Source organism: Humulus lupulus, chromosome X (assembly GCF_963169125.1).
Source record: "Humulus lupulus chromosome X, drHumLupu1.1, whole genome shotgun sequence".
Taxonomy (NCBI): Eukaryota; Viridiplantae; Streptophyta; class Magnoliopsida; order Rosales; family Cannabaceae; genus Humulus; species Humulus lupulus.
Genome location: NC_084802.1, coordinates 40056897 through 40073392, shown reverse-complemented (window position 1 = coordinate 40073392; position 16496 = coordinate 40056897). Strand labels below are relative to the sequence as shown.

The window sequence follows — 16496 nt, the reverse complement described above, 5'->3', positions numbered from 1 at the left end:
TTTTCCAATCAGGAGGTCGAATAATGGGTGCAGTAGACAACAAATTTTTTAATTTTTCAAAAGCAACATGGCAATTACTATCAAACACAAAAGCATTTTCTTTTCCAAGTAAATGGCATAAAGGCCGAGAAATTTTGCTAAAGTCTTTTATAAATCTTCTATAAAAACCGGCATGGCCTAAGAATGATCTAATTTCTTTCACAGTTTTAGGTGGGGGAAGTTTTGAAATAAGGTCAACTTTAGCTTTATCAACTTCTATTCCATCAGATGAGATTACATGACCTAAAACAATTCCTTTTTTAACCATAAAATGACATTTTTCCCAGTTAAGCACAAGGTTTTTCTCTTTGCAACGAATTAAAACAAGTGAAAGATGGTGCAAACATTCATCAAAAGAGGAACCAAACATAGAAAAATCATCCATAAATACTTCAAGAAATCTTTCAACCATGTCAGAAAAAATCGAAATCATACATCTTTGAAAAGTCGCAGGTGCATTACATAATCCAAAGGGCATGCGACGATATGCAAAAGTTCCAAAAGGGCATGTAAAAGTAGTCTTTTCTTGATCTTCTGGGGCGATGGGGATTTGGTTATACCCCGAATACCCATCAAGAAAACAATAATATGCATGGCCAGCTAATCGTTCAAGCATTTGATCAATAAAAGGCAATGGAAAATGGTCTTTTCTAGTAACATTATTCAACTTTCTATAATCTATGCACACTCTCCACCCTGTTTGTACTCTAGTAGGGATTAATTCATTTTTCTCATTTTCAACAACTGTGATCCCAGACTTCTTAGGCACAACTTGAACTGGACTAACCCATTGACTATCAGAAATAGGGTAAATGATACCTACGTCTAACAATTTTATGACCTCTTCTCTAACTACTTCTTTCATATTTGGATTTAATCTTCTTTGACATTCCCGAGAGGTTTTAGCATTCTCTTCTAGATGGATTCTATGCATACATATGGATGGGCTAATTCCTTTAATGTCTCCAATGGTCCAACCTATGGCTTCTTTATGTTTTCTAAGGACATCTAACAATTTACCTTCTTGTTCTTTATCTAAAGCGGATGCTATGATAACAGGTAAGGTTTCAGACTCTCCTAGAAAAGCATATATTAAATTTTCTGGCAAAGGTTTAAGGTCTAACTTTGGAGACTCAGAAATTGATTGAACATGACCTAAGGGTGAAAAAGGTTCAACTTTGGTTTCATTTAAGGGTATAGGCTCTACCAAAGAATTCACATCATCATTAGAGTCATCAACATGCAAGTTCATACCAAAGTATTTTTCACAAAAATCAAATAAGTCATTTCCATCATTTTCACAAATACTATCTATCATGTTAACTTCATGCACTTCTTCACACTCAACAGATTTAACCACATTAAAAACATTCAATTCAACAGTCATATTTCCAAAAGATAATTTCAAAACACCATTACGACAATTTATGATTGCATTAGATGTAGCTAAGAATGGTCTACCTAAAATGATAGGAATTTGAGCATGCATATTTTCCACAGGTTGAGTATCAAGAACAATGAAGTCAACAGGAAAATAAAATTTATCAACTTTTATCAAAACATCCTCTATAATGCCTCTAGGAATTTTTACAGAATGATCGGCTAATTGAAGAGTTATAGAGGTAGGTTTTAGCTCACCAAGACCAAGTTGCTTATAAACAGAATAAGGCAATAAATTTACACTAGCACCCAAATCAAGTAAAGCTTTGTTAATAAAATGATCACCAATAATGCATGAAATTGTGGGACACCCAGGATCTTTATATTTAACAAGACTCTTATATTGAATAATGGAACTAGCTTGTTCAGTTAAAAACGCCTTTTTAGGAACATTAGTGTTTCTTTTAACAGTACAAAGATCCTTTAAAAATTTAGAGTAGGCAGGAATTTGTTTAATGGCATCTAAGAAAGGGATATTGATACTAACTTGTTTAAAAACTTCTAAGATGTCATTATATTGGCTGCCTTTTTTAATTGGAAGTAATCTTTGTGGGAATGGGGCTTTTGGAATGAAAGGATGGATTGGAGTTTCTTTGTTTGATGAGTCATTGAGATTAGAACTAGGAGGCTGACTCTTTTCTTTTTCTTTTTCATTTTCAACCTCGGGTATGTAATCGGGTTTGACAATTTTCTTTCCAGACCTAAGAGTTGAAATTGATTTGACTTCTCCATTATGACTAGACTTTCCTATCTCATATTGACCTTTTGGATTAGGGATAGGTTGACTAGGGAATGTTCCTTTTTCTCTATCAGCTAAAGCAGTGGCGAGTTGTCCTACTTGTGTCTCGAGTTTGGTAATAGATTGAGATTGATTTTGTAGGATTTGTTGGGTGGATTGCATAAATTGTTGTAAAGTATCTTCTAAGGAAGGTTTTCTTTGTTGCGGATATGGTTGATTTTGTGGGGCATGAGCTTGGTTTTGTGTGTTGTATTGGTGCCCTTGATTCATTTGGGGTTGGTTTTGTCTCCATGAAAAGTTCGGATGGTTTCTCCAATTTGGATTGTAGGTGGACGAAAATGGGCTATCATTTGGTTTCCCATAAGTATGAAGTGCATTGGCCTCCTCAGAAAAGGCTTCTTGGTAGGAAGGGCATGATTGGGCATTATGGCAAGGACTAGAACATATAGAACAAACATCTTTTCTAGGTTGAATTGGAGAGTTTATAGTTTGGCTTATGGCTAAAGCTTCTACTTTTCTCGCTAATTTATCTAAGGATGTTCTTAAGTCTAATTCTTCTTTTACTTCATACCTTCCTCCTTTTTTTGGTGAATTAGTTGACCTAGACCTAGGATCAAAATAATTCCATTGTTGTGAATTGACAGATAAATCTTCAAGGGCGTCCCACGCCTCTTGTCCTTGAAATTTTAAAAATTTTCCAGTATGCATAGATTGAATCATTTGACGATTAGAGGGAGTCAAACCATCATAAAAATATTTTACAAGTCTCCATTTTTCAAAACCATGATGAGGACATTTTAATAATAAATCTTTAAATCTTTCCCAACATTCATAAAACTCTTCATTATCTTTTTGAAAAAACTCGGAGATTTCTCTCCTTAGACTATCAGTTTTAGACATAGGAAAAAATTTCAGTAAGAATTTATTATAAAGTTGATCCCATGTAGTTATAGACCCCGTGGGAAGGGAATTTAACCAGGCTTTTGATTTGTCTTTTAATGAAAAAGGGAACAATCTTAGTTTGACCGACTCATCAGAAAAATTTTGAAATTTAAATGTTGAGCAAATTTCTAAGAAATCTTTGACATGCATGTAAGGATCCTCTCTATCTAACCCATAAAAAGATGGCAATAATTGAATGATTGCGGGTTTAAGCTCAAAATGAGTAGCAGAAGTAGTAGGTAAAACAATGCATGAAGGAGCATTAGATGAAATAGGTGCAAAATATTCAAGCAAAGTTTTTTCAGGCACAACATTTTCATCAACAATATTAGCAATAGGTTCCATGATGCTCAAATTTTTACTAACACTTTCAATTTCAAACAAAGATAAACGTCTTTTTACTAATCGTTTTTTAGAGTTACGTTCCCAATGATGCATACAATTTTTCACAAACAAGGCAACAAGGATAATCTCAAACAAACAATTTTCTGATGTGGAAGATCAGTTAAAACCGCAACCACAGAGCATACTTAGAATTTTTAGAGATTTCACAACAATATAATTCTTATGGTTTACTTGTCCCCAGTCCTATTTGATTCCACTTACTCGCGCACTACTAACAACTCCCCGAGGTTAATTAGTAGAGGCGGATGGGAATTTTGGTCAAATTTCCTTTAAGCAAGAATTGCTTATGGTGAAAGGACAAGATTTAGGTTTTTTTTTTTTCAAGTATTTTTCACAATATTACGCTAAAATATTAAAGAAGACAAAGAAAAATAAGGCAAAAATTAAATAAGACTAAAATTTAAGCAAGAGTAGGGAGGCATAGCATGCCATCAACCATAACAAAATTAAGGTAAAAACTAGGAGGCACAAGTGCCATCAACTTAAACATAAGATAGAGGACTAGGAGGCAAAAATTGTCATCAACTAGCTAGGAGGCAAAATTGCCATCAACTAGTAATTTGCGGAAATTAAATAAAATAAAAATTACAACAATATAAATAAAGAAAATTACAACAAATGTCAAGAGGCACAAGTGCCATCAATTAACAAAGATATAAAAGAAATATTAAATTTATTATATTAGTGTGGTACAATGTTTATACAAATATTTTTTTATATGTGTTGTTAAAGAATGTAATTCCTTTACATTGTCAATTTTTTTTGGTATATATTTTAGAAGTTCAGCCGTTAAAAATTATCCATGAACTATTCACATTATTGTAAAGTGAGATTTTTCGTTCAATTTTGTCTAATATAGCTAACAACACGTTGACGTGACTCTTTGTTTATTAATGTGTCATGATCACATCAGCGCTACATAATAATTTTTTAAAAAATATATTAAAAATATACTTTTTTATTAAAATAATTAATTAAAAATAAATAGTTACACTAAATATAATATTACAAGATCTAAATATTTTCTTTTTTCGGTTGAAAAAGATCATGTAGGTGGCAATTGTTTCAATTTTTTTTTTCTTTTCTATTATTAATTATAGTAGTTTTTCTTTCTTATTAATATTATTATTACGTATACCTATGAACAAAACTGCAAAATGAAGGCAGACAAGATCATGTATATGCTAGTTATGAGGCTAAGAAAGAAGCCATACATGTAGACGTAGTTTACTGTGTAGGTGTAGCTAGGCCTTAGGGTTTGGTTTGTCTTTTGGCCCTCCTGCTTGGACACCGGAAGAAGGCAAAAGGATACTACACTACACGTACATTAGGGGACATCAGATTTCAGATCATTTATTCCACAGTATACTTAAGATTGCATTTTACTTTTATGTCTTTTATATTTGGTAAGCTTGAAGTGATAGACAGACTTGAGGGATATTTTTTTTAGTTAAAAAAATACTTATTTTTCGATTACCTAAACCTAATTATTTTTTTTAATAAGACATAAACTTCAAATAAAATCAATACCGGCATTTCAATTGAAATTTCACGTACATTATTTCATATAATATAATGTTAGATTAAATAATATGATTTTTCACGTAAATATAATTTATCACACTTTGTAATATATTATTAAGAGTCATAAAATTGGACACATGTGTGTGCAAAAATATGACATTTTAGATTTGTAACTCTCAAATATTACCCAATAATGTGTAGATTGTATGTTACACATTTGAGATTGGATTTCACAAAGTCATTATGAAATATAGTTGTTGGAGACATATTTTTAACTCTCATTAGGTGTTTGGAGACTATAGAATCATGTGGGAAATGATTTAGGACGTTTTGGAACGTTTTGGAAAAATGATATTTTTGTGTTAAAAATGGCTGGTGGCCACGGCCACCTATGTCCTTGGTCGCCAGCCTGGTGGACAGCGAGCCACGGCCGCAGCCAAGCATGCTAGTGGGCGCGGGCAGAGATGTGTGCAGCCAATTTTCAACCATTTTTCCACTTTGAACGGTTCTAACAACTCAAGTAACTCCCAAAACATCTTTTTAATTCCATAAACATCTAATTAATCATTGGAAATAACCATGGGGGTTGGTGGAACTTGAAATTCAATGAGTGTCTCAAAACTCTATAAATAGGAGCCTAATGCTCACTTGTATGAAACACCATTTTCCATCCACAAAGCACTTGGCTGGAAAATACACCGTAGATGCATGATAATTCAAGAGAGTTATTTCCCTGAGAGATCCCTTATTGCTTAGAGAATAAGGGGAAATAAACTTTTGGACAATGGTTTTGAACCTTGTTTAAGTTGGTGATCCCCACTACTCTACACTTTGGGTTGTGTTAGAGTTTGTGTTCTTATTATTGTTCTTTTCATTCTTTTGATCTTGTTGTTCTTATTTTACATGTATTATCATTGTTTTGAGTTTGTAATCTTCTTCTTCTGCATCTTTTTATTTACATGTATTTTGAGTAATAGAGTTGTAAACACTTGTTTATCTATCATCTTGTCTTTTGTATTATTTTGCTTAGAGTTGTACTTTTGTTTTACCATTTTCATTGAGTACAATATAATATATTCTCTAACAATCAAAAGCTTAATTTCCTTTTCAATGGAAGGAGAAACCATAGAGATCTTTTAAGTATCCAACTTTGAAAAGATGGTAAGATAAGATAATGTTCTTCTTTGATTTTCTTAGAATATCTAATGGCTTTCATATAGTGATAGAAATGACAAGAAGATTTTTTTTTTTAAAATAGGTTCATTGTTTTCTAATCTTCTTTGCTTTTGCAAATATAGTGGTTAGATTAGAAGACAATTCAACATCTTGAGTTTTTGCTATATGTGATTGATTAACATATTGTGTAAATAATTTAGTAGATTATTGGGTAATATGCTAGCATGTTATATAATTGTCTTATTATGTGATAATGGGAAATTATTAGAATGACAATTTTATGAGTTTTATATGACATATATAATTATATTGATTTTGTGAATCAATAGAAATGTGAAACCATATGTATATGATATTTGTAATTTATGTTTACATATTAATAAAGAGTCATGTTAGTATGATATAAGCCATGTGTGTGTAACAATTATGTGAAACTATATTGAAATATAATCATGCAAACATTTGTGAGAAGTTAATATATTTTATCCTATATTATTGTTAGTATGTGAATTGTGAATAAAATAATTATTTGAGAATTAAAAATTTATCATTTAAAAGATGAGCATCTCATTTTATGAGATAAGAAAAGATGAACCTAAGGAGGTTATATATTTTAATGGTTGTGTCTTGCTATTGTAAGAAAAATGGATCAAGGTGGATTAAAAAATTGTGGGATGACATATTGACTCAATAGACTTAGAGTCTAGAGTTTGGTCAAATGAAATATATTTAAGAATTATTTAGTGACAATAATTCTTAAATATTCAATGTCTCAATGAGGATACATTGCAAAATTGGAGAAGCAATTTTGAATCTTTACACCAATTGTGAATAGATTAAAGTGAACTTTATTCATTTTGGTTAAAGATGATGATATGTTTAAATTAATCTCAATGAGGAGACAATTTTAAACTAAAACATAAGAAATCAAAGTGTTTAAATAAATTAATAAGGGTTTATTTTCTTTGATTTAAAGTGTTTAAAAATTGACACCTTCAATTTGATTTCGATGAGAAAATCAATGGATGTCAAATTGTTGTTTTCAAAAGAATCTCAAAGAGACTCTTAAGAAATACACAAAAGTTGTTTAAGTGATTTTGAGATTATTTAGACAACTAAAAGTAAAAATTAGTTATTATTTGATTGAGAAATTTTCAGATGACATTTGTGTTCACATATTTTATTTTGTGAAATATATAAAAGAAAGCAACCAAGTGAAAGTTACTTTCAAATAAGTGAGTCTTGCTTTTGCAAGTAAATGAGTCAAAATAAACTAACATTGATGTTTTGTTTATTTTGATCTATTGAGAGCTTATTATATGGCTTGAGGACTCATGATGAACTTTGGGAATTATAAGTCTAGATTTATCTTGGAAGATAAATGACTTAATAGAAATGAAGAGATTTCTATTTTAAAGTGATGTTTTATTATCACTGTGTGAGAAATGTGGGGGTGATGCTCCAAAATTAATCAATTTATTTTGTTGATAATAGTTGATTAATTTGGTCATCCTATCAAATAGGTGATTTGAAATTCCACATTCTAAATCACTTTGGCTATATGTGTATAGAATGGATAAATCTAGACATGCTTGGTGTCTAAAGTTATTGTTTGTAATATTTTGATTCAAGAATGAATCAATTTAAAACATAAAGGAGAATTTTAGAAACAAAGAGGTTTCAAGAATTAATATTCAAGAAAAAAAAATTATCTTGGATGTTGAAGTATAAAATAGTGGGGTGTTTACTATGGTCAAACTCACTATTTTAAAAGGGGTAACTATTTTAATCAAACTATAGCTAGCAACAAAGTTTGAATAAAACAATGAGAGTGTTTAAGTATGCATACATGAGATAAGAAATGACTCAAATAAAATAATTTCTATATCTCAAGGGATGAGACTTAGACTCCCTAAAGAGATTCACGATTGATGGTAACCTATCTTAATACTACTAATCAAATTAGTATTAGGTTCAATAGGTAATAACAAGTCAATCAAGTAAATAGTAGTAATACTCAAATTTTGTCCCATCTGAGATATGAGTACTAGTGTGTTGCCAAAATGAGGGTTAAAACCAAAATGTTTTTTTAATAGAACTCTGTCTTGAAAAGACAAGTATTTTAGGGTAACAAAGTACTATAAGGGGATGTTTGTTTTGAGTAGTTGAGTTGCCTTGGAAAGTGTAGAGGGACTTAGGATAGAGGTAATATTAAACTCTTGTGTACAGAAATGTTCACTTTACCTTTAAAATACATGTGGGGCCCACACAAATTATTAACTTTACCCCTTTAAAATTTGAACTAAACATAGGAAGGGTTTTAGATTCTCATTCCCACCTTTACTTTACCCCATACCAAACACTCCCTAAGAATTCTACCTATGTAGACCTAGGGGTGGTGCTGTCCCTCGTGAGAATTGGGAGTCATTCTCAAGAAAATTCTATGAATGGAATATGCACATGGCTATTAACTAGGGGTGGCAATTTGGGTCACGACACGATGACATGACACGACACGATTAAGGTAAACACGAACACGACACGTTTAATAATCGTGTCGTGTTCGTGTCATCATCATGTTGACCCATTTAATAATCGTGTTGTGTCATAATCGTGTCAGACACGATAATACGAATAATTTACATAGGTTTTATGATTTTTTTCGTATAGTTATGATTAATTGTGTTCGTGTCGTGTTGACCCGTTTAATAATCGTGTCGTGTTCGTATTTTTGACATGTTTAATAATCGTGTCGTGTTCGTGTTTACCTTAATCATGTCGACACGAATCTGATACGTTTACACGAATTGCCAGCCCTACTATTAACGGTGCAAAAGCAAGACATTAATGTCTCAAGTGAACATATCAAATGTGTGTGTGTTAGTACCGGTATGTTATCAAGTGATAGTGGTTCAATGCTTCGGCAACCAAAATTTCAACAAACTTTGTGATAATTAGACTAAGGTAAAATTCAAGTCAAAAGACATTTTACATTATGCACTAATGCAAAAGTTTCTATAGAGAGTGATTATTTAATCAAGTGAGGGAATATTATTTTAATATAATATTTGATTGATTAAATAAGTGTTACAAAATGTTATTATTTAATCTAGTGGGGGAATATTATATTATTTCATCTAATATAATATTAGATTAAATAATGTGACAAAATGTCATTTGTCATACCTTGTAACATATTATTGAGAGTCACAAAATTGGACACATGTGTGTGCCAAAATATGACATATTTTGGAGTTACAAAATCAGTTACAACCCAATAATGTGTAGATTGTATGTTACACATTTGAGATTGGATTTTATAAAGCATTATGAAATATGACAGTTGGAGACATATTTTTAACTCCCATTAGGTATTTGAAAGTTACAAAATCATGTGGGAAAAGATTTGAAATGTTTTGGAAAAGTGCATTTTTGTGCTGAAAATGGCTGGTGGCCGCGGCCACCTATGTCCCTAGTCACCGGCCTGGTGGACAGCGAGCCACGGCCACGGCCAGGCATGCTAGTGGTCGTGACCAGAGATGTGTGCAGCCAATTTTCAACCTTTTTTTTCACTTTGAACAGTTCTAACACCTTAAGTACCTCCCAAAACTTATTGTTAATTCCATAAACATCCAATTAATCATTGGTAACAGCCATGGGGTTGGTAGAATTTGAAATTCAAGAGATGTCTCAAAACTCTATAATAGGAGTGTACGCCCTGGATTTCCCACGGGCTGTTTAGCAGGACGATCCTCGGACTAAACATGATTTAGCCCGAGGCTCCCATAGGCCAGAGGCTTTATCTTCAGGACGGGCCCTTTCTAGCTCGAGGGGATGGAGTTTCCTGCTCCTTCTTGTTGTTCCAGGAGCTGGGAACAACATCCGACGACCACTGAAGGATCAGCTCGGGTTATGGATTGCTCCGGTAGCGAGCTTCTCAGGAAGCTCTGACCCTATGGGAGGTCAACACGCAAGATAAACGTGCATAATCCTGCCATCACGTGTCCGATATCCCCCTGACTTCTCGAACACGCCGCAGGAACGTGCGTATTCAGACACCCACGGATGGGTTGGGCCGTGCGGCCCATTATCTCCTTCCATACTGATTAGACCACACTTGTGTGTCAGGTTTAGGAAGTAATCATGAATATCACAGACTTGATATGACAAATGGTAAGGTCACGGGATGACCTCCCTACCAATTTCCAGGTGCCTTCTCCTATAAATATGGAGACCCTGGGAATTGATAGGGGTTGGAAAAAATAGTCTTGTAAGAACTATATATTTTGTAAACCAATTACCCAGAAAAGATCAATAATATTGACTAGTGGAGTAGAAGGATTTTAACCTTCGAACCACTTAAAAAACGTGTTTAGGGTCACCTAGTTCTTCTCACAAAGATTTCATATCTGCGGCGGTTCTACTTTTAAGTACTAATCTCTTTCTCTTCTTCTCTTAATTACCTGTTGCCGAAGAACCGCGTCAACAGTTTGGTGCTTTCATTGAGAGCGAATCTAATTAGTACTACCACAAACATACAACTATGGTGACCACTCGATCCAAACATGGCAACGAGACAGAACAGCATGATGGGCAGGAGGCCCGCCATGTTGCCCTCCCCGAGGAGCAAGTTCCTGAAGTCCAGCAAAGGCCAGGAAAGCAGCCGGCCGGCCAAGACGATACTGGTAGTTCGACGCCCCGGCCGCCTAATCCGAATCCAGGTTATTATACTGCGGTGGAGATTGAGAATGCTCAACTGAGGAGCCAGCTAGCAGCAGCTGGTCAGCAAATCCAGGATATTCTGAGTCGACTACCCCCTCTCACAACCAACGGTAACGTTGGAGAGAGGCAAGGCGAGGCTCCTAAGTCTCGCCGGAGTAATCGATCCAGGTATAGCCGTTCGGGTAGACTCCCTGCAGCCAACTCCACCCCTTCATCACGCCATCAAGAGGCGAACTTCAGGGAAATGCCTCAGACCGAACCACAGCAGTACAGCCGTTCGGTTAGGACATCAACCCCTAGCTCTCAGCCATCCTCGAGGACGCCCAGAAGAGATAGGGGAAATTCCCAAAGGAGGGCCGAGGAGATCCGGAGACGTCAGCCCGTCCCCGAAGAACGTCCAGTTCCTCGTCCGAATCGCCCAGCGCGAAACCATCAAGCTGGCAGGGCCGAGAGGCCCCCACCAAATTTAGTCCGTCCAGACGGCACTAGGATCGCCTCTCCGGTCAGGCATCCTCCTTCTCCCATCAGATATCCGTCTCCTCAGACCGTCCGAGACATCCCGACCTACGGAAATAGTAGGAGAGACCCGCCATCGGCCGGGCCTTCCCGCCGCAGCAGGGCGCCGGGAGGAGGAGCAGGTCGGAGCCGCCAAAGACGCACATCGAGCCTGTCCAGCAGGAGTCACTGGACCGGTAGTGCACGGAGTGATCTTTCGGGAGGAGACCTGCGACAGCGACTAAGTTCAGCACAAAGTCACCATAATACCCAGGGAGGCGACCTTCGAGATCGCCTCAACTCTCACAGAGAGGATCGAGTTAGGGATGGTAGCCAGGCCCACTCAGTTGGGGTCCGATCCGAAGTACGTAATGGCGGGAATGCCCCAAACGACCTATCTCCAGATAGGAGGGGCAATAACCCGCCTAATATGTACAACGGGTCCGGAGCTGTTGAACAGCCCCGGAATAACCCAGGATCTCAGGACAAAACCTTAGAGCGCTTAACTCAAATGGAGGAGCTGATGAAGAAGCTCCTGTCAGAGAAAGAAAAAGACGAATATGATTCAGGGGATGAGATGGAGCTCTTCGCCCCCAACATAGCAGCAACGGCGTACCCTTCTGGCTTTCGTATGCCTCACTTGTCAAAGTTCAGCGGGGATGGAGACCCATCTGACCACTTAGGGATGTTCAACACCCTAATGATGGCTCATAACATCGGGCCAGAGCTTCGTTGCTTGATCTTTCCTTCCACCCTAACTGGACCTGCCAGGCAGTGGTTCAAACAAAGTAAAAGGCAGTCAATCAGCTCCTGGAAGACCTTTTCGGCTGACTTCAAGAGGGCATTCCGCGCCTCTCAGGCCGCCAGGGTCCAGGCCGACTCCCTAGCTAACGTGAGACAGCAACCTGGAGAAACGCTAAAAGCCTACTTGAGCAGATTTGCAAATGTCGCTGCTCGAGCCAGAGATGCCGACGACAGCTCCAAACTCATGGCTATGAGGACCGGGATCCTAGTAGGCGGAGATCTGTGGAAGGATATTCAAAGGAGGGGGGTCAGCTCAGTTAGTGAATTCCTTAACAGAGCCCAAGAATGGATAAACTTGGAGGAAGCTGAAGCTTCAGCCGCGGGGACCAGCCAGGTCCTCGAGAAGCCCGCTGGGGCGGGAACAGAGACCGTAGTAGCGACTCCCGACGTCACGCAGAGCAACCAGCCCGGTGGCGGCAAAAGAAAAGGAAATGGTGAAAATGTCCAGCACGGTCAAAAGAAGAATAAGTCCGTGGATAAATTCAAGCCCGTGTTCACAGCGTATACCGAGCTCACCCAAACCAGAGAGAATATTTTCCTGGCCAACGCTACGCGAGTCCCCTGGAAAAGACCGGAGCCAATAAAGCACCCTAAGGGAAAGAGAGACGCTTCCAAATTCTGCCGTTTTCATAACGACGTCGGAGACAATACCGACGACTGCAGGCACCTCAAAGATGAAATCGAGACTCTCATCCGAGCAGGTCCGTTGGCGCAATACTCGCGGAACAGGGTCCCCACAGGTCGACCCGCTCCGGAGATCCCAGCCAGTCAACCTGGACCTCGAGTAGATCAGGACGTCCCTCCCCCCGTGGTCAAGGGAGAGATTTCCACCATCTCTGGAGGGCCACACATGGCTGGCACGAGCAGAGGCGCCCAGAAGAGGTACATAAATGAGTTGAAGGCCCACAATGGAGGGGAGTTCGTCCCGGAACAGCGTCAATCAAAACAACAAAGGTTAGAGAAACAACCAGTCACCTTCACGGAGGAGGACGCGGGCCATGTCCAATTCCCTCATAACGATCCCTTGGTCGTAGCAGTCCAGCTCGCCAACCGGAGAGTAAGGAGGGTGTTAGTGGACAATGGGAGCTCTGTGAATCTCCTATTCCGTTCAACCTTAGAAAAAATGGGTCTGACCGTCTCCGAGCTAAAGGCAACCTCGATGATGCTATATGGTTTTTCAGGCGAAGGGTCAGCAGCGATAGGAACGATCGAGCTGGTGATCACCCTAGGCGACGAGTCCCGAACAGTGTCCAAACTGCTCGAATTCGTAGTCATTGACTGCTCCGCTGCCTACAATGCAATTTTGGGCCGACCAACGCTCGTTGCTTTCGAAGCCATCACATCCGTCCGGCACCTCGCCATGAAGTTCCCTACTTCGACAGGGGTCTGCACTATCAAGGGCGATCAGCTCGCTGCCAGGGAATGCTACAGCATTTCCATGAAGGGAAAATCTAAACCCGGGCAGGTGGCGATGGCCATTCAGGATGAAGAGGAATCGCAGGGACCCAAGGCGGCCCCTGAGATTGAAAAACCTCGGGTTTCCGAAGACGAAAAGCTCGCCTTAAGCGAGGACATTGACCCCCGAGTAGGCGAGGACAGGTCCGAGCTCCAAGCTATTGAAGATCTCGAGGAGGTAGGCATCGATGAACAAAACCCTTCACGGACGGTGAAGCTCGGAAAGAACCTCTGCGATAGAAGAAAGGCGGATCTGACCGCGTTTCTGAAAAAGAACCTAGACGTATTCGCATGGTCGCACGAGGACATGATAGGGATCAGTCCGAGCGTAATCATGCACACGCTCCACCTAGACAAAAGCGTCCCTGCAAAGTCTCAAAAGCAGAGGCGTTTAGGGACAACCCGAGCTGAGGCCCTTGAAGAAGAAGTGGCCCGGCTCAAGAAATGTGGCTTTATCCGCGAAGCCAGATTTCCCATTTTGGTTGCCAATCCCGTGTTAGTTCCAAAGCCCAATGGCAAGTGGCGGACCTGTATTGATTTTTCCGACCTGAATAAAGCCTGCCCCAAGGATTGCTTTCCGTTGCCGAGGATCGATCAACTGGTGGATGCCACGGCGGGGCACGAGCTCATGTCCTTCATGGACGCGTACTCGGGCTACAATCAGATCGCGATGAATCCAGCAGACCAGGATCACACCAGCTTCATGACCCCGACTAATGTCTATTGCTATAAGGTCATGCCGTTCGGTCTAAAGAACGCCGGAGCTACCTACCAAAGGCTGGTAAATAGAATGTTCGCGGATCAGATCGGGAAGAACATGGAAGTGTACGTCGATGATATACTTGTCAAGTCAAAGACTGCCACCAACCACGTTGCCGACCTGGAAGAATGTTTTAACATACTGCGAGAATATGGCATGAGGCTCAATCCTCAGAAATGCACTTTCGGTGTCGCATCGGGGAAGTTCTTGGGTTTCATAGTCAATACCCGAGGAATCGAGGCAAATCCCGACAAGATCAGGTCACTGCTCGAGCTTCCATCCCCCAGGTCGCGGAAAGATGTCCAAGGACTCACAGGAAGGGTGGCGGCACTGAACCGGTTCATTTCCAAATCGACCGACAAGTGCCTGCCTTTCTACAACCTGCTCCGCGGAAACAAGAAGTTCGAATGGACAGTAGAGTGCGAGGGCGCATTCCTCGACCTAAAAACGCACCTGGCTGAGCCACCTGTGCTATCAAAGCCCAGGGTAGGAGAACCTCTTTTCCTCTACATGGCCGTGACTGAGGACGCAGCTAGTGCCGTTCTGGTGCGAGAAGAGGACCGGGCTCAGAAACCGGTTTATTACATCAGCAAGAGACTCCTCGGAGCTGAGTCAAGGTACCCGTTGATGGAAAAGTTGGCATTCTGCCTAATCACGGCCTCGCGAAAACTCAGGCCATACTTCCAGTCCCACTCTGTACACGTCATGACCGATCAGCCTCTAAGGCAGGTTTTGCAAAAGCCTGAAGCCTCGGGACGCTTGCTAAAGTGGGCGGTCGAACTCAGTCAGTTCGAGATTTTCTATACTCCCCGAACTACCATAAAAAGTCAAGCCTTGGCCGACTTCGTGGCAGAATGCGCGGGATTCCGTGAGATCCCATCAGAAGATTCACAGCAGCTCACATCCTCAGGCTCATCGTGGAGGATCTTCGTTGATGGCTCGTCTAACGAGAACGGCTCCGGGGCCGGAATTATTCTGATATCCCCAGAAGGACATAGATTCCATTCGGCGCTGAGATTCGGGTTCAAGGCGTCCAACAACGAGGCAGAGTACGAGGCCTTGTTAGCCGGACTTAGGATAGCTAGCGAGCTAAAGGCAAGTTCTGTCCAGTGCTTCAGCGACTCCCAGCTCGTGGTGAATCAGGTCTTAGGCGAGTATCAGGCGCGGGGTCCCAAGATGGCCTCTTATTTGGCTAAGGTAAAATCCGAATTATCTACGTTTGGGCAAGGGTCGATCGAGCAGATACCTCGGGAGCAGAACGCCAATGCAGATGCTCTCGCCAAGCTCGCCACCTCAGGGGAGGCAGAGACCCTGGGGTTGGTGCCAATTGAGTTCTTGGACAAACCAAGCATAGACGGAGATCGAGCGGATATTGAGATGATTGACATCAGGCCGACCTGGATGACTCCCATTGTTGAGTACCTCGTCGAGGGCAAGTTACCCGAAGGGCGCAACGACGTACGGCGAGTCCTTTATCAAGCTCCGAGATATACGCTAGTCGAGGGGGTGTTGTACCGACGTGGGCATTCATTACCTCTCCTCCGGTGTGTTCTTCCAAGTGAGGCGAAGGCCATCCTGCAGGAAGTTCATGACGGATTCTGCGGAGATCACACTGGGGGGCAAAGCCTGGCCTTGAAGATCCTTCGGCAGGGTTTTTACTGGCCGACTCTGTCCAAAGACTCGATCTCATACGTAAAAAAGTGCGACAAATGTCAGCGGTTCGCCGCGGTTGCACGAGCACCCCCGACCGAGCTAAAAATGATATCGTCTCCCTGGCCCTTCGCCATTTGGGGCATAGATCTAATAGGCGCCCTGCCCACCGGAAAGGGCGGGGTCCGTTACGCCGTGGTAGCCATTGACTACTTCACAAAGTGGGACGAAGCAGAGCCGTTGGCGACAATAACATCGAAAAAGGTGCTAGACTTCGTGGTTAAAAGCATCGTTTGTCGCTTCGGCCTACCCAAAAAGATCGTTTCCGACAATGGCACTCAATTT

At 40.2% G+C, this 16496-nt stretch overlaps 1 non-coding gene across 1 annotated transcript; it reads left to right on the top strand.

Moving 5' to 3' along the window:
• Positions 1-2996: 2996 nt before the first annotated feature.
• On the top strand, positions 2997-3103 carry LOC133807598 (small nucleolar RNA R71). The gene has a single exon (XR_009879501.1). It is a non-coding gene; the product is annotated as a small nucleolar RNA R71 (small nucleolar RNA).
• The last annotated feature ends 13393 nt before the right edge of the window (positions 3104-16496 follow it).